The sequence below is a fragment of the Oryctolagus cuniculus genome, chromosome 18 (assembly GCF_964237555.1).
Source record: "Oryctolagus cuniculus chromosome 18, mOryCun1.1, whole genome shotgun sequence".
In the NCBI taxonomy this organism is placed as follows: Eukaryota; Metazoa; Chordata; class Mammalia; order Lagomorpha; family Leporidae; genus Oryctolagus; species Oryctolagus cuniculus.
Genome location: NC_091449.1, coordinates 19,535,420 through 19,558,568, shown reverse-complemented (window position 1 = coordinate 19,558,568; position 23,149 = coordinate 19,535,420). Strand labels below are relative to the sequence as shown.

General features: G+C 52.8%; 1 long non-coding RNA gene across 1 annotated transcript; it reads left to right on the top strand.

The window, feature by feature from the left end:
* Nucleotides 1–5,966: 5,966 nt before the first annotated feature.
* On the top strand, nucleotides 5,967–8,717 carry LOC138846367 (uncharacterized). Its single transcript, XR_011383849.1, has 2 exons — nucleotides 5,967–6,380; nucleotides 8,019–8,717. It is a non-coding gene; the product is annotated as an uncharacterized lncRNA (long non-coding RNA).
* The last annotated feature ends 14,432 nt before the right edge of the window (nucleotides 8,718–23,149 follow it).

Sequence of the window (23,149 nt, the reverse complement as noted above, 5' to 3'; positions counted from 1 at the left end):
CCATCCTCTGGTTCACTTCCCCTGCTTTCTCAGGCACATTAGCAGACAGTTGGATCAGAACTGGAGCAGCTGGGACTCGAACCAGCACCCATACGGGCTGCTGGTTTTGCAGGCAGCAACTTAACCCACTGTGCCACAATGCCAGCCCCAACCATTTGCATTTTTAACAAGTTCCCAGCTCATGCCTTTGGAGAGCAGTAAAGATGCTGCCGTCGGGGACACCCACGCCCCATATCCGAGCGCCTGGTTGGGGTCCTGGCTCCTCTGCTTCTGACCCAGCCTCCAGCTAATGTGCACCCTGGGAGGCATCAGGTGATAGCACTGGTACTTAGATCTCTGCTGCCTACCCACACAAGAGACCCAGACTGAACTCCAGGCTCCTGGCTTCTGCCTGGCCCGGCTCTGGTTGCTCTGAGCATTTGGGGCAGTGACTCAGTGGATGGAAGATCTCGCTGTGTCTCTCAACTAAAATGAAAACAAATGAATAAAAATTGAAAGAAAGAAAACACAATTTCCTAGGTGCTGCTGCAGCTACTGCTGAGGTCCTGGCTTGGAGACTCAAGAGGCCGAACCAAGCGCACCTGAAATGCACAGGGAGCCGCCCTCCACGGCCATGCCAGGGGGAGGGGCCCGTTCTCCAGGTGTGTGCCCAAGACACCAACATAGAGACAAGAGATGGAGTCATATACCAGAGAGGGGCCAAGGCAGAGGCCACCTTGGTTCAACATGCACTGGACATGGCGAGGACTAAAGCAACCCAGGTTCTGCCTCCACGGAAGGCGCACGGCCCCAAAGGGAGGCACTCCTGGCTCCAGACAGCCCTGAGTGGGCAAGGCTGGGCTAGCAGACGCACAGGCTGGAGAGACTGTGATGTGGAAGGCCCAAGTCCTGGCCACCAGGGCAATTGCTGAGAGACAGAATAGGCCAGAGTGGCCCCGAGCAGGTGTGGGGCCCCGGTAGGTGGAGTCCAACCCCTGTTCCTCATGCCTAGCCTGGGAGGCTTCCTGGAATAGGTGGCTGTTATGCTGAGGCCTGAATGACAAGGTATAGGAAGGGACTGTGCTGTCGGTGAGCGGCTTGCCTGTGCCTTCACGCCACAGAAGCGCAGCCTGGGGGTGCCTGGGGTGCCCACATTGTGCCGTGTGTGTCTGCGTCATTAGCTTCTGGAAGGCGATCCTGGTGGGATGGCTGTTTGGGGGACTCCGCTTAATTACTGTATTTGCTTAATTGCTACATCTGGAGAAGGGGCCGGAAGCAGCAGAAACAGCCACAGCAGAAAGAATGAAATTAAATTGCCTGAGAGCCGAGGGGGCCCTGCGGGGGCGATGGCTCAGACCCACACGCAGTCCCATGCACACAGAACACGCCCGAATATCCACAGACACACTCGGTTCACACCCACACGCACGCTGGCACACCGGGAGTTCTGAGGCTCACCGGAGCACACGCACGCAGGCATCTGGAACACATAGACCCTCGGACTCACCCTTCAGACACACAGCCGTGCACTGCACACGCACGCAGCCTCACCCCAGGTGTGTCCAAACCACACATCCACACAAGAAACACCTTCAGGGATTCACATCAAACATAAGAGGTGGGTATACACGCATGCACACACACACACACAGACACACCTGAGTGCACATGGCTGCACACTCAGATCCATGCGGTCAGTCCACCTGGCCCCCACAAGGTCTCTTTCTGGGCGGGTGTTTGGAGCAGTGTTTAAGGCACCACTTAGGATGCCTGCATTCCATGGCAGAGTTCCTGGGTTTGAATCTTGCCCCCCCCCTTTAAGATTTATTTATTTATTTGAAACGCAGAGTTGCAGAGAGGCAGAGGTGTGGGGGGGTCTTCCATCCACTGGTTAACCCCCCCGATGGCTGCAATGGCGGGAGCTGTGCCAATGTGAAACCAGGAGCCAAGAGTCTCCCAGGTGAGTGCAGGGGTCCAAGGACTTGGGCCATTTTCTACTGCTCTCCCAGGCCATAGCAGAGAGCTGGATCAGAGGTGGAGCAGCCAGGCCTCGAACCGGCGCCCATATGGGATCCCTGCACTGCAGGTGGCGGCTTTACCTGCTACGCCACAACATCGGCACCCTGGCTCCACACTTCTGATGCTGGCTTCTTGTGAATGTGCAGCCCGCAAGGCAGCAGCTGATGGCTCACAGACGTTTGGCCCCTGCCACTCATGTGGGAGACCAGATGGAGTTTCTGGCTCCCCCTGCAGCCTGGCCCAGCCCTGGCTGTTGCTGGCACTTGGGCAGTGAACCAGCAGATGGATGATGCTCTGTGTCTGCCTCTGCCTTTCAAATAAATACTTCAAATATATGTATTTTTAAAAGGTCACTTTATAAAGGGACTTTGGCCCCTTCCATGTCCCAATTTTGTTCAAGCAAAGTGTGTGTGGGGGGGTCACAGTGACGTCCTCTGATGCCTCAGCCAGCCCCTGTCAACCCAGGTCCGGCCGGTGGGGCTCACACAAAAGGGTGCGGAGGACTCTGGGAACTCCCTTCAAAGATCAGGCTGACGGTGCACCTGAACACAGTAGGGTCAACAGAGCAGGCGCCAAGGAGAGCACGCCCCCTGCACACACATGCGCCGCACGCACCAGGTCAGAGCAGCGGGCCCCAGGAGGGCACCGCCTTCTCCAGGCCACCACCAAGACCCTGTGCACGAGGTACCCCCACCCCCAGCCCCACCCCCACCCCAGGCAGAGAGGTGAACACAACTCTCAGAATCTTTCAGGAAGTGCAGCTCCCAGCTTGGGAGAAGAGCCCGGAAGGCCATGGGGGAAAAGTTTACGTATGCGCACAGAACAGAGGGAAATCCCACAACAGCTTTTTAAAATAGATTCGTTTGAAAGGCAGAGAGAGAGCAAGAGAGAGAGAGGAGAGAGAGAGAAGACAGTTGGGGAGTAGGTATTTTGCCCCAGTGGGTTAGGCTGCTGCTTGGAACACCCACACCCTGTATCGGCACCCCAGGGCTCCGCTTCTGATCCAGCTTCCTGCTAATGCGCCTGGAAAAGGTATTGGACGATGATGTAAGTGGTTGTGTTCCTGACACCCATGTGGGAGACCCGGGAGAAGCTCCTGGCTCCTCACTTTGGCCTGGTCTGGCCCTGGCCCAACTCTAGCTGTTGTGGACTTTTGGGGAAGGAGCCAGTAGATGAAAGATGTCTCTCTCCCTCTTCCTCTTTGTCACTGTCCCTTATAAATTTTTTTTAAAAAAGATTTATTTCTTTATTTGAAAGTCAGTTACAAAGAGAGAAGGGGAGAGAGAGATCGATCTTCCATCTGCTGATTCACTCCCCAGATAGCAGCAATGGCTAGGGCTGGACCAGGCTGAAGCCAGGAGGCAAGAACTTCTGAGTTTCCCACGTGGGTGACAGGGGCCTAAATACTTGAGTCGTCCTCTGCTGCATTTTCCTAGGCCATTATCAGGGAGTTGGATTGGAAAGTGGAGCAGCCAAGACACAAAATGACACCCATATGGGATGCCAGCATTGTAGATGGTAGCTTTACCCGCTATGCCATGATGTCGGCCCCAATAAATGAATCTTTAAAAAAGGAAAGATGAGGGGCTGGTGCTGTGGCACACTGGGCTAAGCCTCCACCTATCATGCCGGCAGCCCATATAAGCACCAGTTCATGTCCTGGCTGCTCTCTTCTGAAGCAGCTCTCTGCTTGTGGCCTGGGAAAGCAATAGAAGATGGCCCAAGTCCTTGGGCCCCTGGGAGATCCCAGGGAAGCTCCCGGCTCCTGGCTTCGGATCGGCCCAGCTCCGACCACTGCGGCCATTTTGGGGGAGTGACCCAGCAGATGGAAGACCTCTCTCCCTCTCTCTGTAACTCTGGCGAGTGAAGGCAGGACTCCACCCCAGGCCCTCTGATGTGGGATACACCACCCCAGCTTCACCTGCTGCACCACTGGTCGATTTTAATAACAAACAGGGAGCAGCTAGGGCACCTGCAGCCTGCTGTGGGGAAGCCAGATCACCCCAGCCCGGGCCCAGAGGCTCCTTATACGAAAGGACACCCACACCTTACCAGCGTCGGGGGTGGGGGTGGGGTGGGGGGCCCAGGAGGAAGGGCCAGCGTGTCAGGCAGCGTGATGCCAGCTGCTGTAACGAGTGACCCGCTGGATTCCAGGGACCTCACACAATATCTCGTTTCTCCATCCAGGTGTCCCGGCCTGCACGGGGCGAGTCACACACCAGACTTGCTCCTCCGTGAGTCCATTGTCTCCTGGGGCTCAGAATTGCCTGCTTCCATCTGGCAAGTGGGAGGAGGCAGAATGAAGAAGGTTCACCGGCTTCCTGAAAAACCTGAAAAAGCCCAGAACTGACCTACAAACATCCCTTCTGCTTCTGTTTTGTTGAGGAGCACTGCTCATGTGATCACCCCAGATGCAAGGTCCGGAACGTATTCCCAGGCTGGGCAGCTGCCCCCCAACCTCTGTTCAGTGTATGGCCCCTGGAGGCCCCAGTATTCACCATCACCAGCTCCATAACCTCCGTGGGGGAGCCGGCAGCCAGAGGTTATGGGGTTCCCATGCCCCCACTACACCAGATTCTCCAGGGAGTTCACAGCCCCAGCCTGACCACCCACCCTCCTCCCCTGTTCCCCTGTCTTTGGAATGGCTGATGACAAACCCGACCCGACTGAGAGCAAAGTGACTCTGGGCTGATTTGCTAAGCGCAGGGCGGGGGATGGCGGTGAGCAGCCAGCCCCCTCGGCCCCAGCATTCACAGAGCCCACGCTGTGTGTCCGGCCCGATGCTGGGAACACGCCAGTGAAGTGAATGTGGCCCCTGCTCCCCCTGCTCCGGCAGAGAACAGGTAATTTCTGCACCTGTGGTCGTCGCTGCGCCATTCCATCAGAAACAAGATCGGGGAGGGCCGAGGAAATCACCCAGCCTGACGCGAGGGAGCCTGGCAGGCGGCGGTGGGTTTCGGGGAGTGGATGGGGGCGCCCTGGAGGAGGAGGTCACCTAGGCCAAAACGACCCGGGCTTTTCTGGGCAACAGCAGGATCCCTGGTGCGGGTCTCTGAATCAGAAACCAGCTCCTTACTCAAGCCTGGCTGCTGATTCAAGTGCTGATCAGAGAGCCGATCGCGAACAAACGGAAGCCGGAGCTGATTCATGTGCTAATTATAAAGTTAGTTCTTTGTTAACTTGGTCCTCGAGAGATAAATCACAAAATTGGGTAGGAGCAAGCACTGACAATCACCAACGGAGTCACACGCTAATGGCCAGCTAGAATCGATCCCCGTGCTAACTACAGTCTCGGGATAATCTGATTGGGCGATCAATCGGATGTCCATAGTGGAGAAGGCATGGACTTTCAAGGTTGGACAGTCGGGGTCCAAATCCCAGCCCTGCCACTGATCTGTTGAGTGAATCTGGCCAGCTTGCTTTCTCCGAGCCTCAGTTTCATTCCTGTAAAAAGGCCTGATACCTCGAGTCGCTTTTGGGGGAGATGGGCCAAGTCAACACATGCAAAACGCGGGGGGCGGTGCTCAGCACGTGAGAGGCGCTCACCCCATAAGCACTAATAACCACAGCGTGCTGCCGACTGGTACTGCCCTGAGCTCCGTTAATCCTCGTGCGGTTCCCTCTTCCCGTTCCTTCATTAAGATCATCCTTTCCGGCCCAGGCTGGGAGTCTTTTCCTCCGGAGAACTTTCTAGGGCTTCCCGGAAAGATCCTCCGCGTAGCTCCTACGGCTCGGGCGGCACCTCTAGCCGTGGTTCCCAGACCCGGGCATCAGCCCTCAGCCGCCACGCGGGGGCAGCAACACACCGCTCAGCCGCCGTGTGCGCGATGCCTTGTGGGGTGTGTAGTCTCGCGCGTAGGTTAGGCGGCGGCTCCTTCCGGAAACGAGAACTGCATTTCCCAGAAGGCCACGCGACACCCTCTGCTTCACCTTGCTCCAGTCTGAAGCAAGAATGCGCCCCCCAGAACGGCGCGGGGGATGATGGGGTGTAGGGCCCGGGCTGGGCGCGGGCGCGCAGAGGAGTTGGTTGCTGAGCAGGTGCAGGGGGATCTGTGGCTCCTGGGCGGGGACCAACGTGTTAGTCCAGGAGCAGCAGTCTCGAGGACTGGCGGTAAAGCAGCCAGCGACTCAGCTCCTTATCGGGGCGCACAAGACCCTGCCCGAGCGCATATGCCCTGGAGCCTGGCGTGGTCCCTGTCTTGCTGTCTCTCGTCCCTGCGTCTCTTTTCAGCTCCTGAGGCTACCGCTCCTGTCTAGAAAGAAAAGTAAAATCCTCGCTCCCGTCTTCACAGTCGTCCAGCCCTCCCTTTTAACCTTATGGTACTGCTCAGCCACCCACGAAGAGAATAATGATCCTCCAAGAACCCATCACGCAGCTTCAAGTATTACCATATGGCCTGTCTTGTTTTATTTATTCCGCCTCCCCTCGAATCAGTTTAAAGCAAATCGCAGGCATTGTGATTCTGTCCATAAATATGTATTTCCAAACTACTAAATTCCTTCAGAAAGCATAACTGTAACACTACATCTAAAAAAATTAACAATTCCTTAATAGTATTGAATATCTAACCTGTCTCCAAATTTCCTCGATTTATTTTATTTTTTTAAAGATGTATTTATTTGAAAGGCAGAGATACAGAGAGGCAGAGTGAGAGTGAGAGGGAGAGAAATCTTCCATTTGCTGGTTCACTCCCCAAATGGCCGCAATGGCCAGTGCTGGGCTGTCCTGAATTCAGGAGCCAGGAGCTTCTTCTGTGTCTCCCGTGTGGGTGCAGGGGCCCAAGGACTGCTTCTACTGCTGGACTACTTCTTCTACTGGGCCATCCTCTACTGCTTTCCCAGGCCATAGCAGAGAGCTGGATTGGAAGTGGAGCAGCCCAGACTCGAACCAGTGCCCATATGGGATGCTGGCACTGCAGACGGCAGCTTTACCCGCTATGCCACAGCGCTGGCCCCCTGGATTGATTGTAACTTCTGGGTTTTTCAGATTAGAATTCGCACTGCATCCATGCGTTACACTTGTTTTGTACCTCTACGTCTTTTCCTCTGTAACAGTTCTCCTTCTCGTTCATCTCACGGTCTGACTCGGCTGTTTGCGCCTCTGGGTGTCCTTTAACATGTTCTGTGGTCCCCTGGTTGTTTTGCAAACCCGTGGGTCTAGAGGCTGGGCTCGATTTTGGGGTAAGTGCACTACAGGGGTGACATTCAGTTCTCCATCAGCAGGGATAGGATGGCGCTGTTCCTGGGTCCAGCGTCGCTGTTGAGTTTTGTCAGCCTGATCCATCCACTCTCAGACCTTAGCCCAACTTCAGGAAGGAAGCGTCTGCATACCCCCTCCCTCCACTTCACAGAAATGAAACCGTTTGTTGCTAGAGCTCCTCTGTGTTGCTGAATGCAAGAGGGAACTTTCCCTCCTGAGCTCACTGGTCTCCAAGACGAGCTGACATTCGGGCTGGCGCTGTGTAGGCTCCCGGCCTTGGCGCGGTGATCACCGGCCACCAGTGTGGCTATGGAGGGCGTGAGCAGTGCTAACCGAAACGTGCCGTAGGCATAAAGCACGTAAGGTGGGGGCGGGGCATACGTGTGGCACTATCGTTATGATGCAGCTTGGGAGGCCCACATCCGGTTTTGGAGTGCTTGGGTTCCAGTCCCAGCTCTGCTCCCAATCCCAGCTTCCTGCTACTGTGCAGCCCAGAAGTGGATAGGTCCCTGCCCCGTACACGGGAGACCTGGATTGAGTTTCTGGCTCCTGGCTTTGTGGCCATTATTGGGGGGAGTGAAACAGCAGATGGGAGATCTTTACTTCAGCCTGTCTTTCTCTCTCTCTGGGATTTCAAACTCTTAATATGAAAAATAGAATGTAAAATATCACATTAATTATTTAGCAATATTGATAACATGTTGAAATGATAGTCCTGGATACGTTAATAAAATATTAATGGCTTATTAAGTATTAATAAAATAACTACAAGTGAAGTATTTTATTAAAATTATGTTCACCTTTCTTTTTATTTTTTCAGTGTAACTGTTAGAAGATTTAACAGCATAGATGGGGCCCTTATGACACCGTCGTCAGAAAGCGTTGTTCTGGAGCGGTGGTTTTCAGAGTGTGGTTCCTGGACAGGCCGCATCACCATCATATGATGACTGTCAGCAATGCAAATGCTGTCGCTGGGCCTGGGCCTGCTCAAGCAGCCTCTCTGGGGAGGGAACCCCGCGGCCTGCACTCCACAGGGCCCCCACACCTGGCTTGGTTGCTGTGACACAGAGGTCTCGCAAACCCAAACTTCTCACCCTGCCACTGGCTCCCGCCTGGGCCACTGGCCGAGCTCGCCAGCTCGTTGTCCGGCTTCCACGCTTGCTCCTTCCTCGTCGTCCTGACGCTCCAGCGAGAGAGGTCTTTCGGAAGCGTAAACCAGGGGCCAGTGGGTGAAGCCGCTGCTCAGGACGCCTGCATCTCATGGCCGAGTGCCATTGGAGCCCTGGCTCTGATTCCAATGCAGCTTCCTGCTAAGGTGCTCGGGAGGCAGTGGATTGTGGCCTGAGGGTTTGAGTTCCTGCCACTCACGTGGGTGATCTGGACAGAGTTCTTGGCTCCCGGTTTTGACCCGCCAGCTTGGTTTTTGCAGGCATTTGGGGAGTGAATCAGCGGATGGAAAATTCCTCTCTCTCTCGCTTGTCAGTCTGCTGTTCAAATAAATACATTTTAAAAAACCATCAATCACTTCCTAGCATAAAACCTTCCAATGGCTTCTCATTTTTCGTAGACTGAAATCCAAACAGCGCCTCCTGGCTCCTGTGGCCCCCCGCAGCCTCTCCCCTCCCCCTCACCACTTCCTTCCTGCTCTCTCGGTCCACGCCAGGCCACCCTTCTCGGGGTTCCTCACGCCCTTCCTGCTGTTTCCTGCTTCAGGGCCCCTGCGATGGCCATTTCCCCTTCTGGGGACATGGTGTCCCCACATCTGTGCTCAGGGGCCTCTGTCTCAGAGCTGCCATCGCGCTGCCCGCGTGAGGCTTGCCTGCCCCGCACACGTGGTGGTGTTCATGCGTCACCCGCCTTTTAACCTCTGCGTGGCCTCTGCCGTCCATGCCTCCTGTCCATGTGTGTTGCCCCCACGGCAGTGTAAGCACACGGGAGGACTCACCTGTCTGCTCCCCTCTGAGTCCTCAGTCCCTCCCATGGAGTCTGCACATCGGTGCTTGGTGCTTGGTGCTCGGTGCTCGGTGCTTGGTGCTCCTGACTCTGGGTGGGAATGGTTCCAGCAGCTCCTTCTCTATCTCTTTGGCTGTCTCCTTCTGCGTGGAAGTTGGAGGGCCACTGGCATCCACCGCATTTGAACCGTGACAGGTACAATCTCTGCTTCTGCGGCTCTGGGACATCCGAGCACGTGGGCCCACACTCCTCCTCGTGCACAGTGGGCTGGGGGTTCTGTGACTGCGCACCTGATGAGGACACTGAATCGCTCTCACATTAAAACACAGAACATCGGCCGGCGCCGCGGCTCACTAGGCTAATCCTCCGCCTTGCGGCGCCGGCACACCGGGTTCTAGTCCCGGTCGGGGCGCCAGATTCTGTCCCGGTTGCCCCTCTTCCAGGCCAGCTCTCTGCTGTGGCCAGGGAGTGCAGTGGAGGATGGCCCAAGTGCTTGGGCCCTGCACCCCATGGGAGACCAGGAGAAGCACCTGGCTCCTGGCTACAGATCAGCATGATGAGCCGGCCGCAGCGTGCCAGCCGCGGTGGCCATTGGAGGGTGAACCAATGGCAAAAAGGAAGACCTTTCTCTCTGTCTCTCTCTTTCTCTCACTGTCCACTCTGCCTGTCAAAAAACAAAACAAAAAAACACAGAACATCGAACTGGTACTGTGGCGCAGCGGGGCAAGCCTTGCTTTGCAATGTCAGCATCCCATATCGGAATGCTGGGGGGGAGCCCTGGCTGCTCCTGGGAAAACAACGGATGATGACCCAAGAACTTGGGCCCCTGCCATTCATGTGGGAGACCAGGATGTAATTGGCCTGGCCCAGACTTGGCTACTGTGGGCATTTGGGGACTCAAGATAGAATATAACTCTCTCTCTCTCTCTCTCTCTCTCTCTCTCTCTCTCGAGCTCTGCCTTTCAAACAAATAAATCTTGGGGGAAAACAACAACAACAGAGGAACATTGACATTTGGAGGTGGTTACACAGGGGATGGAGGAGCCGAGGGTACAAACAGGAGCGGGTGAAGTAATCGGAAATTAACAATAGCAGGAAGTTGCTGGCACTGTAGGCTGAAGGAACAAAGGGAGGAAGTGGTGTCATCAGAGCTGGAGACAAGTCACCTTGCAGAAGCTAGAAATAGAATGGGATTCACTAGCTGGCAGGAGCCTGAGCCGAGGAGGAGGCACACCAAGAGGAGAGGGGGGAAGAGGGGAGAGGGGAGGGTTACCCTGGCCCCCGGCTCCCGCCCCCAGCCTCCTAAGGAAGCCGCATGAACCCCGCTGTGGGGGGAGCCTGGGATGCTGGCAGAAAGGGGCGGGTGAGGACACAGCCCAGGGCAGCCCAGCCAGGGTCACCGGTGCACCTGCCGTCCTGCGCCAGGCCCAGCTTGCTGATTTGCATTTCATGTCTGACTGCTTCAGTGTTGGGTTTAGGGTTTGAGTTGTGACCTCAGAGTTTCAGTTAAGTATGACTGCTTAATTATTACCAAGTTAAGCCGCTTCAAGCAACCGTCTTCTTTTTCCTCTGATTTCATGAGTCAGGAATCCAGGAAGGGTTCAGGAGGGCTGTTCTCACTTGCTGTCTCTGCTGCGGCTGAAGTCAGGCCGCTGCTGGGGCTGGAGTCGTTGGAAGACTCCGCTGGGCTGATGTCCAAGCAGTTCATTCACGTGGCTGGTAATGTGCTTGGTGGTGGGTTGAGAGCTCAGCTGGACTCTGGACTGGAGCAAGTACACGTGGCCACTCCAGCACGCTGGCTTCTCCCGAAGAAAGTATCCTCAAAGCTCCATGGGCTCAGAAGTCACTGGCCATCACTGTGGCTGCTGCCTGTTGGTTGAAGCAGTCACAAGCCCACCCCAGTTCTAGATGAGGCCACATGTATGAGACAGAGAGAGAGAAACTGAGAGGGAGGGAGGGAGAGAGAGAGAGAGAAACTGAGAGGGAGAGAGAGAAACTGAGAGAGAGAGACACTGAGAGAGAGAGCTTGCAACTGCTAGTTCACTCTCCATTTGCCGCCAACAGCCAACGCTGCTCCAGGCCAAAGCCAGGAGCCAGGGAGTCAATCCTGGTCTCCCATGTGGGTGGCAGGGATCCAAGTACTTGAACCGTCACCTGCTGCCACCCAGGGTGAGCACCAGCAGGAAGTTGGAATTGAGAACAGAGCCACGACTTGAACCCAGGCACCCTGACATAGGATGCAGGTGGCCCAACCGATAGCTTAAGCTCTGTGCCAAATACCTCTCCCAGTCCCATACCTTGATGTAAACAATGGGTGGCTCCATCTTGCTGCGAAAAGATGGTAAGACTCTGGCATGTCCCGGGTGTAGCCATTCTGTTCAGATGTCCTTCCTCACATGGCTACTGTTCCCAACCCTATTTCCAGCCCATTCCCTCTCTTGATACGGATGGATCCCCCTACAGCTCTCACTGGTGCTTGAATAACTCAACATCAGAATATTTGCACCTGCTGTGATAGTTCTGATACCCAGAGTTGGTTAGCAATCATCATGATGAAATTCAGACTTTTTTCCCCCTTAATTTGAAAGGCAGAGAGAGAAAGACATGGGCAGACAAAGATCTTCCATCCACTGACTCACTCCCCAGTTGCCTGCAACAGCCAGGATGGGGCTGGTTCAGGCAGCAGCCAGGAGCCCAAACTCAGCCTGGGCCTCCCATGTGGGGGGCAGGGACGCCTGCTGCCTGCCTCCTCCCAGGTGCACATAGGCAGGAAGCTGTACGGGAAGCAGAGCAGGGACTTGAACCCAGTCACTCCAGTATGGGATGTGAGCATCTTAGCCACTGCACCAAGTGCCCACCCAGACAGCCAGACTCTCAGCTTCCACCGCCTCCTGTTGTTGGGAGCCTGCTTTGTTTGCCTCCCACCTCATCTCTCTGACTTGAACTTCAGTGATTCACCAAGACTGGGCCTCGGGGCCGGCGCTGTGGCAGAGTAGGCTAAGCCAACACCTGCGGTGCCAGTATCCCATATGGGTGCTGGTTTGTGTCCTGGCTGCTCCTCTTCTGATCCAGCTCTCTGCTATGGCCTGGGAAAGCAGTGAAGGATGGTCCAAGAGCTTGGGCTCCTGCACCCGCATGGGAGACCAGGAAGAAGCTCCTGGCTCCTGGCTTCAGATTGGCCCAGCTCAGGCCATTGCAAACACTTGGGGAGTGAAGCAGCAGACAGAAGACCTTTCTCTCTGTGTCTCCCTCTCACTGTCTGTAACTCTGCCTCTCAAATAAATAAATAAAACCTTTTTTAAAAAAAAGACTGAATGTCTAAGTTTTCTCACCAGTCTACCTTTGAGTGTGCTCTTCGTTCAACCGACTATTGTTCCACTCATTTAACAAGCCCAGGTCTGGGTTCCTTCCTCTGTGGAAGCCTTCCTAGGCACTCACTGTCGCAGGTTGGCAGGGGCACCTGCCTCAGGCCCGGTAATGGTCTGGGTCCACATGTCCCCTGCTTTGCAGCAGACGGTGTCTGTGTGGCCTCTCATCGCACCTGCTTCCTGCCTGGCCCTGTTGAGTGGGCAACAAAGAGCTATGTAATGCACTATGGAAGTCAGCTATACAGCGGCTCCCAAGGAACTATGCCTTTCTAGGTTTTTTAAATAAAAATATTTATTTATTTATTTGAAAGAGAGAGAGAGAGAATGATCTTCCATCTGCTAGTTCACTGGTTTGCTCCCTAAATTGCCACAATGTCTGGGGATGGTCCAGCCAGAAGCCAGGAACCCAGATTCCATTTGGGTCTCCTGTATGGGTGGCAGGAGCCCAGATATTTGGGGTATTATCTACTGCCTTTCCAGGCACATTAATGGGAGCTGAACTGGAAGCAGAGCAGCCAGGACTCGAACAGGTGCTCCCATACGGGATGCTGGTGTTGCAGGTGGTGGCTTAGCTCCCTGCACCACAACACCAAGCCCAGAACTATATCTTTCTATGCCCATCATTATATAACCCTCTCTCCTTCGACTTGCCTTGTATTACCCAACAGAATGGGACAGAAGTCACCCCCGGCCAGCTCTGGCCCAAGCTTTATGCCTGAGCTCCCTGTTAGGGGAAAGCTATCTGAATTGTGGCGCAGCAGGGTAAGGTATCATCTACAAGGCCGGCATCCCATATGAGCAACGGATCGATGCTGCCTGCTCCACTTCTGCTCCAGCTCTCTGCTGATGCACCTGGGAAAGCAGCAGAAGACGGCCCAAGTGCTTGGGTCCTTGCCACCCACATGGGAGACCTGGATAGAGTTCCAGGCTCCTGGCTTTGGTCTTGACCGACCCTGGCTGTTGATGCTATTTGGGGATTAAATCAGTGGATGGAAGATCTCCCTCCCTCTCTCTGTAATTCTGACTTTCAAATAAATAAATCTTGAAAGAGAGAAAGAAAGAGACGACTCCCTGAGAAGCCATGTGGAGAGAGCCTGTGGAGGAACCATGTGGAGCAGGGTCGCGGAAGCCAGGTGAGAGTGGGAATGGGTGCCCGGGGTACACAGCCTCAGACCCGTGGCTTAGGTGCCCATGGCCATGTGAGGGGTCCTATCTGATGTGCCAGACATGCAGGGAAGAAGCCTTCTTGAATGTTCTAGTCTCAGCTAACATGGCGAGGGGCAGAGGTAAGTCTTCTCCACTGAATTCTACCGAAATCATTGAGACACAGGTCAGTGAGTGGAAATTGACAGGATTACAGTTTTAAGCCAGTTGTGGGTATTTTATTACATGGCAGGAGGTACCCAGCATAGGATGAGTGAAATGTTTGTTATCCGTGGGCCTCACAAAGGCAGGGGAAGAAAGTTGTTCCCAACAGAAATATGTTCACGAGGTCCAGATCAGGGCTGGCGTGTTGTACTTCTTCATTTATTTGCTCATTCATTCATTCACTTCTTCACTTTTTTCGCCAGGTATTTATTGAGATCCTACCATGTCCCAGGCCCCAGGTGCTGTGCTTACATGAGTGACAAGACAGGAATCACGGCGTTCTAATTTAAAGTGTGGGTGCAGGGTAAGAACAATCGCCCTGGGTAATGTCCCAGAGGGGCTGGCCAAAGACAGAGCAGAGCAAACAAGAGTATCTTCTAACAGAAGCAAAATGTCACGCCAGTTGGATTTATATCTCAACCATTTGGGGAGAAAATATCAATTTGGTGCTTCATCTTACATGGGAAATTAAGCTAAATTCCAGATGGACTAGAATAAAATGTGGGAAGAATATTATGCAATAAAAGTCCTGAAGATGAAATAAATATTTAATAACCACTGTCTTGGGAGAGACTTTCTGAAGTTCAAAGTGAGGGAACACAGCACTAAAGAAAGGATCAATGGCTTGGACTATATAAAGAGTTGGATATGCCGTGTGTCCACAAGGGGTATTATCAAAATTAAAGCAGTGGTACAGGGGCCAGCGTTGTGGTGCAGCAGGTTAAGCCACTGCCCACGACACCAGTATCCCACATGAGCATTGAGCCCCTGCTATACCACTTCCGATCCAGCTCCCTGGAAAAGTATTGAAAGATGGCCCAAGTACTCAAGACCCTGCCACCCATGTGGGAGACCTGGATGGAATTCCAGACTCCTTGACTTCAGAGAGATAGAGAGAGAGAACTTCCACCCACTGGTTCACTCCCCAAATGGCTACAACAGCCAGAGCTGGACTGATCCAAAGCCAGGAGCCAAGAACTTCTTCCAGGTCTTCCACACAGGTGCAGGGGCCCAAGCACTTGGGTCACCTGCTACTGCTTTTCCAGGTGCATTAGCAGGGAGCCGAATCAGAAGTGGAGCAGCTTGGACTCGAACCAGTGCCCATGTGGCATGCTGGCACAGCAGATGGCGGCTTAACCTGCTGCACCACGGCACCAGCCCCAATAAATCTTTTAAAAAGAGCAAATAGTGGAGAAAAATATTTGCAACAAGTGTGATGGAAAAATGGTTAACATCTTGTAGGTAAAGTGAAGATATTAATAAATTGATGTAAAATTAACATGAAAAGCCAGTAACCCAAAAGAAAGATGGGTAAATATTAAGAAAAGATAATTCATGGGTCGGCACAGAGGCATAGAAGGCTAAGCCTCTGCCTGCAGTACCATCATGGGCGCAGGTTCGTGTCTTGGCTGCTCCACTTCTGATCCAGCTCTCTGCTAATAGCCCTGGGGAAATGAAGCAGAGGATGGCCCAAGTCCTTGGGCCCCTGCACCCATGTGGGAGACCTGGAAGAAGCTCCTGGCTCCTGGCTTCAGCCTGGCCCGACCCGGCTGTTGCAGCAGCCATTTGGGGAGTGAACCAGTGGATGGAAGCGCGCTCTCTCTCTCTCTCTCTCTCTCTCTTTCTCTCTCCCTACCTTCTCTCTCTCTCTAAAAAAAAAAGATAATTCACAAAAGAAATAAAAATAGCCCCCCAAAAGATCAAAGCCAATTTTACTCCTGGTCCTATTTATTTAAGTGATTTGCTACATGAAATACTGCAACACCTCGCCGGTCAAATCAGCACAGATGTTTGAACTGTGGTCCCCTAGAGCTGAGGGGGCTCAGAGGTGGGGGCCTGCCACCTGCTGTGGTTGGGATATGAGGGGAATGACCTCGCTGGAGAAAGGCTGGGTGGTCTGAGGGCAGAGGCTGAAATGTGCACCTCTGCTGATCCACCATTTATACGACTAGCAATGTAGCTCTTGGAAATAATCCAGCAAATGGGGAAAGATTTCACTACAAGGATTTTCAGAATGCTATTTTTGAAGGATAGAAAAAAAAACCCACACAAAAAGCAAAAATAGAGACCAAAACCAAATGGGCAATAACCAGGCATCCTACCAGCATCTGAGAAAGCCTGGCAGGATGCTAACAGGTGCTTGAGAGTACAGGGCTCCTGGGTAAACTGAACGCGGGGAAAGCTGGCCGTAATGACCTCGGGGGGCTTTGGCCAGGAGTTTAAGAGGCTGCTGGAGTTCATGAGAGCGGTACGGAGGGCACCTCCTGGGTGCTCCGCTCTGAGTTTCTCTGGTTGGGAGCCCCGACCAGGTCTCCCTGGCAGCTCTCACACCGTCCCTTCTGCCTCTTTCTGTTGGCTGAATCCGGTTGTGAGATTGGCTCTGATTCACAAGGTGGGGAAATAGATTCCACCCTTCAGTGGGACTCGCTGTGACGTCCCATGGCAAAAAGGCAAAGAGACCAGGAAGGGGGGGACGGAAAGTGTGACCATGTTTGCAACTGGTCTACCACATTCCTTTCTTCACGGAGCCCTGGCCAGCAAATAACAGCAGCTGGTTTTAACCATGGGGCCTCCACACCTCAACGGTTGACTGCAGTCCAGTTGTCACACACAGAGTCAGGCAGTGCATGGGGTAGCTCCGCCCCCACACAGCTGAATGCTAACCTGGGCTCCTTCCATCTGCAGCTCTGGCTCCCCCCCACCCCCCCGCTGCCTTCAGTCATCACTCCTTAGTGCGGGAGGGCCCATAAGGGAGGCTTTTACCACTTGCCCACACATCTGCTCCCATGCCATTGGCCAGAAGCCAGATGGTGTCCGTATCTGACTGCAAGGGAGGATGGGAAAGTACTTCTCCGCTGTGCGCGGGAGCAGAAGGAAGGAGTGTTGGTGAGTGATTAGCTAGTCTCTGCCATGCATTCTGAGACATGCAATTAAAAAAAGATTTATATATTTATTTGGAGGGCAGGTTTATATATAGAGAGAAGTCTTCCATCCACATCCACTGGGCTCACTCTCCTAATGGCCGGAACAGTGGGTCTGAAGCCAGGAGCCAGGAGCTTCTTCTGGGTCTCCCATGCGGATGACGGCAGCCCAGCACTGGGGCCATCCTCTGCTGCTTTCCCATGGGCATTAGCAGGGAGCTGGATCAGAAGTGGAGCAGCCAGGATTTGAACCATCACCCACACGGGATGCCAGTGTCACAGGCAGAGGCTGGACTTTAGCTGCCATACCAAGCACTGCCCTAAGATATGTAATTTCTTGAAAATAGAGATGGTTTGAGTCCTGGCTGCTCCACTCCCCATCCAGCTCCCTGCTAATGGGAAAACAGCAGATGAAGGCCCGAGTGGTACACCCCTGTCGCCCACATGGGAGACCTGGATAGAGTTCCTGGCTCCTGGTAGGCTTTTGCAGCCACTGGGGAGTGCACCAGTGGTTGGAAGTTTATTCTCTCTCTCTCTCTCTCTCTCTCTCTCTCTCTGCCTTTCAAATAAACTTTAAAAAAAAATCTTTAAAAAAAATAAATCCAGGCTGCTTCTACCTTTGCCTGCACACCTTGAAGGAGTGCCCCGACTCCCGTATGCCTGGCACACAGCTGAACTGAGAAATAAAAATTTAACTTTAGGGTTTAATTTATTCTGTCTTAAAGAGCGGGCAAAGAGCCAATGCATAACACGGAGGTCGGGTCACAGGTGAGCCATCGACGGGACCACGGCAGCTCATTGTAAGTTAATACAAGTTGTTCATAAATCTGCAGCGGTGGCTTGGTCAGAATCTATAAATGTATGTCCAGGAGAAAGGAGAGGGAAAAGCGAATGATGTGTAAACAGGCGCCTCTGCACAGCAGGTTAATTTTCTCTTTCTTTTTGGTACTTTTCAAGTTGAGATAATGAGTAATAGTTATTCCATCTTTGAAACTCTATTGTGACTAATAAAACACCGGTCGAAAATGCATAGAACAACGAGTCATTGAGTAAACACAGTAGTCCCCTCTGATCCAGGGGTAATGGGTTTCCAAGACCCCCATAGACGCCTGAAACTGCAGATAGCTCAGAATCTACATGGATTCTGTTTTCTCCTGTTCGCCCCGCGGTGTTGCCACCTAGTGCCCGAGCTAATCTGTCCTTTGGTGCTTTGTGCCCTGCTGCCTCCTTGCGTCATTATCCTTGCACTTCCAGGACACTATGAAAGTAAACTTGAACACAAACACTGCAGTGCTGTCACTGTGATTTGATAACCAAGCTGGTTACCAAGTGACTAACAGGAGGGTAGCATATACAGTGTGGAGACACTGGACAAAGGGATGGAGTGGGTGCGACAGGGTGAGATTCTGTTACCAGCCTGGCGAGAAAGGAGGTCCTTGTCTCCCCTAAGGAAGGAATTTCAGATGAGAGAAGGATGATGGTGATCAGCAAGCTAGCCAAGTTTGATGAAGCAACACACCCAGCCAATCACTCAGGCGACTGGGCAGAAAACCTAGCGCCCAGTCTGCGTATAGAGTGGGGTTTTTATGAGTATGGGGCACTTCTCCCAGCCATCTCCCCCCTCCCTGCCGGGATGTTGCCACGTAGAAACCTTCCCAGGCCTGAGACTGGGACAGGATGATTTCCCTGGGACGTCCACTGGGGTGGAGCGGGGAGAGCAGGGGCCCCCTCCCCTGGAGCAGTACTGAACTGGAAGGTTCTCTGCCCCCCACAGAGTTACAGGGTGTGGGACCCTACACTGTTGTAGGGCAGGACTGCTGGTGTACAAACCTTGGGCTGCTCTCAAGGCCTGCTTCTAAGACTTCTGGGTTCCTTCCCTCATTTAACCTCACAAACTTCGGGTTTCTTTCTTTCTTTCTTTCTTTCTTTCTTTTTTCTCTGAAATACACACGGGCCCCCGTCTGCCTTCCTGTCTAGTAATTCCATGACACTGCTCAGAATGGTGCAGTTTATAACGACGAGTTGTATACTTCTGGAATTCACCACTAACATCTTTTTTTTTTTTTTTTTTTTTTTTTTTTTTTTTTTTTTTTGACAGGCAGAGTGGACAGAGAGAGAGACAGAGAGAGAAAGGTCTTCCTTTTGCCGTTGGTTCACCCTCCAATGGCCGCCGCTGCAGCCGGCGCACCGCACTGATCCTGGCAGGAGCCAGGAGCCAGGTGCTTTTTCCTGGTCTCCCATGGGGTGCAGGGCCCAAGCACCTGGGCCATCCTCCACTGCACTCCCTGGCCATAGCAGAGAGCTGGCCTGGAAGAGGGGCAACCGGGACAGAATCCGGCGCCCCGACCGGGACTAGAACCCGGTGTGCCGGCGCCGCAAGGTGGAGGATTAGCCTATTGAGCCACGGCGCCGGCCCCACCACTAACATCTGAGGACCATTCTCCGGCAGGTAGCTGAAGCCGCACGGAGCAAACCTGGGAGCCGAGAGGTCTCCAGCAGACTTGGGGCCTTGGCCCTGCACCCTCGCTCCCCCGGCTTCCACGCCCACTTTCCCATGAGCACCTGGGCCTCGTCCTCCTCAAGAAGATGCTTGGTTGCGCTGAGCTCCAGGGGCGGCGCCATAAACCTGTCCCAGAGATCCTTTCCGGCGCTAAATCCTGCCGAGCTCTACCTTATTTGCATAATCAATTAGGGCACCACCCCTACCCAATGAGGGGTGACTAAGCTGGGTGCCCTCCACGGCGCATGCGCCCTTTCTCTGATCTCTTCCGATGGCTCCGGCTCCCACCCTTGCCCCTCCCCTCTGCCTCTGCTTTGAGCCGCTCTCTTATTGCACAAATTCAACAAAACCTGGCTGAGAAGGGACTGCCCCGCTCAGGCATCCACGTCCACATGGGTGTGTTCTGGAATGTTCCTGCCTTGCCCCTCTTTATTCGCAGTGCCTGCCCTCCCCTGGTGGCCGCCCTCCTGGCTCTTCTCAATAGTTTTGCCCCACACATATGCTTCCTAACTCACAGTCTGATCTGGGCTACTTAAAAACCTCCTGTAAATCAGACTTTGTATACAGCTTCTTTCTTCTTTCACCCAGCATTATCTTTATGAGCTAAAACCTCGGCGTGGCCCGGAGATCCGGGCTCCTGCGATGGGCGTCAGGTGTTCTCTGTGAGGAGATCCGGGCTCCTGCGATGGGCGACAGGTGTTCTCTGTGAGGAGTAGAAGGGAAGTCACAGGGAAAGATGATGTTTCCAGACATGGGAAGTTTTCTCCCTCCCTTCTTTCTTTTCTTCCTTCCTCTTTCTTTCAGATTTATTTATTTATTTATCTGAAGTTACAGAAAGAGGTGAGACATAGAGAAAGAGGGAGAGAGACAGAGAAAGCGAGAGAGAGAGATCTTCCATCCACTGGTTCACTCCCCCAGGTACCCGGAACAGCTGCGGACCGGCCAGGCTGAAGCCAGGAGCCAGGAGTCAGGAACCCCATGCAGGTCTCCCACGTGGAGGAACTCGGGTACCTCAGATACCTCCTGCTGCCTCTGAGGATCACGTTAGCAGGAAGCTGGATCAGAAGTGGAGATGCCGGGACTCAAAGCAGGAACTCCGGGTACAGGAGGCAGGCGTCTCCCACGGCGGCTTAACCTGCTGCACCACACTGCCTGCCCGTAATTCGTTAGATCTGTGACTAGGTGCATAACATTTATGGTGTATAAATGGTTATTTTCTTCCATTTCTTATTTGTGGCTTATACATAGCAATAAAATTGATTTTTGAATCCAACAACCTAGCTAAATTCTGCTATGAACTCTAATAAATGAGACTATAGAGTCTTATAAATTTTCTATAACCACAATCATATCATCTATTAATAATGATGTTAATAACTTTATTTTCCCATGAGAATAAGGTCTCTAGGACAAAATAAACAGCCAGGACAACCAACACCTCAGTTTTACTTCAAATCTCAGAAAGAAAGCTTTTACTCTTTAACCCTTGGTTGTGTTAATATTTAACCATAAATGATGTTCACCAAATAAAAAGTCCACTTCTGGCATTGTGGCCCAGTGGATTTTTTTTAAAGATTTATTTTATTTATTTGAAAGGCAGGGTGACAGAGAGGGAGAGAGAGACAAAGAGAGATCGTCCATCTACTGGTTCGCTCCCCCAGTGGCTGGATGGCCTTTTAAGCTCTGTCTAATCTCTGTTGACCAAATCCATTTTAAAATTCAATGATAGGGCCGGTGCTGCGGCTCAATAGGCTAATCCTCCACCTAGCAGCGCCGGCACACCGGGTTCTAGTCCCGGTCGGGGCGCCGGATTCTGTCCTGGTTGCCCCTCTTCCAGGCCAGCTCTCTGCTGTGGCCCGGGAGTGCAGTGGAGGATGGCCCAAGTGCTTGGGCCCTGCACCCCATGGGAGACCAGGAGAAGCACCTGGCTCCTGCCATCGGATCAGCGCGGTGCGCTGGCCACAGTGCGCCGGCCGCAGCGGCCATTGGAGGGTGAACCAACGGCAAAGGAAGACCTTTCTCTCTGTCTCTCTCACTGTCCACTCTGCCTGTCAAAGAAAAAAAAATTAAATGATAGTATTTTTCAGTTCTATAAATAAATATTTTTTTAAAACCCACTCAAGGGATCAGTGCCGTGGCTCACTTGGTTAATCCTCTGCCTGCGGTGCCAACATCCCATATGTCTCTTTTTCTCACTGTCCAACTTTGTCTATCAAATAAAAAAACACTCAAATTTTTATTTTATTTTATTTTTTATTTGACAGATAGAGCTAGAAAATGAGAGAAAGAGACAGAAAGGTCTTCCTTCCATTGGTTCACCCCCAAAATGGCCACCACGGCTGGCGCTGCGCTGATCCAAAGCCAGGAGCCAGGTGCTTCCTCCTGGTCTCCCATGCGGGTGCAGGCACCCAAGCACTTGGGCCATCCTCCACTGCCTTCCTGGGCCACAGCACAGAGCTGGACTGGAAGAGGAGCAACAGGGACTAGAACCGGTGCCCATATGGGGTGCTGGTGCCTCAGGTAGAGGATTAACCAAGTGAACCACAGTGCTGGCCCCAAAAACCCATTTAAGTTTAAAAACCTTATCAAGGAACTGGAAAATATGAAAAGTGAAAGAACATATTAGAATACAAAGCAAAAATCAATTCCTTTCTTTCTGTAGCTCCATAGAGCAAGAGAGAGAGAGAGAGAGAGAGAGAGAAGTCTTCCATCCTCTGGTTCACTCCCCAAATGGCCACAATGGCTAGAGCTGGGCTGATCCGAAGCCAGGAGCCAGGAGCTTCTCCCGGGTCTCCCATGCAGGTGCAGGGGCCCAAGGACTTGGGCCATTCTCCACTGCTTTCCCAGGCCACAACAGAGAGCTGGATTGGAAGTGGAGCAGCTGGGACTCGAACTGGCACCCATATGTGATACCAGCACTGCAAGCAGCAGCTTTACCCACTACACCAGAGTGCCGGCACCAAAAATTAATCTTTTTTTTTTTTAAAGGATGCCAGCATTGCAAGCAGTATTTTAACCTGCTGCACCAAAATGCAGGCCCCAGTCCTCTTCTGAGTTTTGGCAAATACATACAGCCATTAATCACCACCAAAGTAATGCAGAACTCAATCACTCTAAAAAACTCCCTCATTTCCCTTTGTAGTCAACTTCTTCTACTTTCTGCCCCTGGCAAGCACTGATCCGACTCTGTCCCTGTAGTGCCGCCTTTCCCAGAGTGTTGTGTAAACTGAATGATGTGGTAGGTAGCATTTTCAGTGTGGTGTCTTTCCGTTGGCATGCTGTGTTTTTCAGATTTATTGGCTTATGCTGTTGCGTCTACCAACAGCTCATTCTTTTCTACTGTTGCATAGTATTCCATTGTATGGATGCCCAGTTTGTTTATTCATTCATCCTTTGAAGAACACTTGGGTTTTTTCCAGTTTCGGGCAATTTTGAATAAAGCCACTATTCATATAATGTTCTGGTTTTTGTGTGAACTTGACTTTTCACTTCTCTTCGGTAAATACCCAGGAGTGGGATTGTTGGTCTTATGGTAAGTGTGTGTTTAACTTTATGAGAAACTGCCAAACTGTTTTCCCAAGTGTCCAATGCAAATGACAGGCGTCTTAGCAGAAAACCCTGGTTGACATTTGCCGTGGAGACGTGGTGTCTGCTCCCCCTGGCAGCAGTGGGATCTGTGGGGCCCCAGGGATGGCTTTCTGGCCCTTACAGAGAGCCAGTGGGTTCCACAACACCCTGGAACAGGTACCCTCTTCTGTTTAAACTGCTCGCAGTGGCTCGCATTGTGTGCAGCTCCGAATCCTGCCTGCCACGTTTGAGTCACTCCCGATCGCTGGGCTAT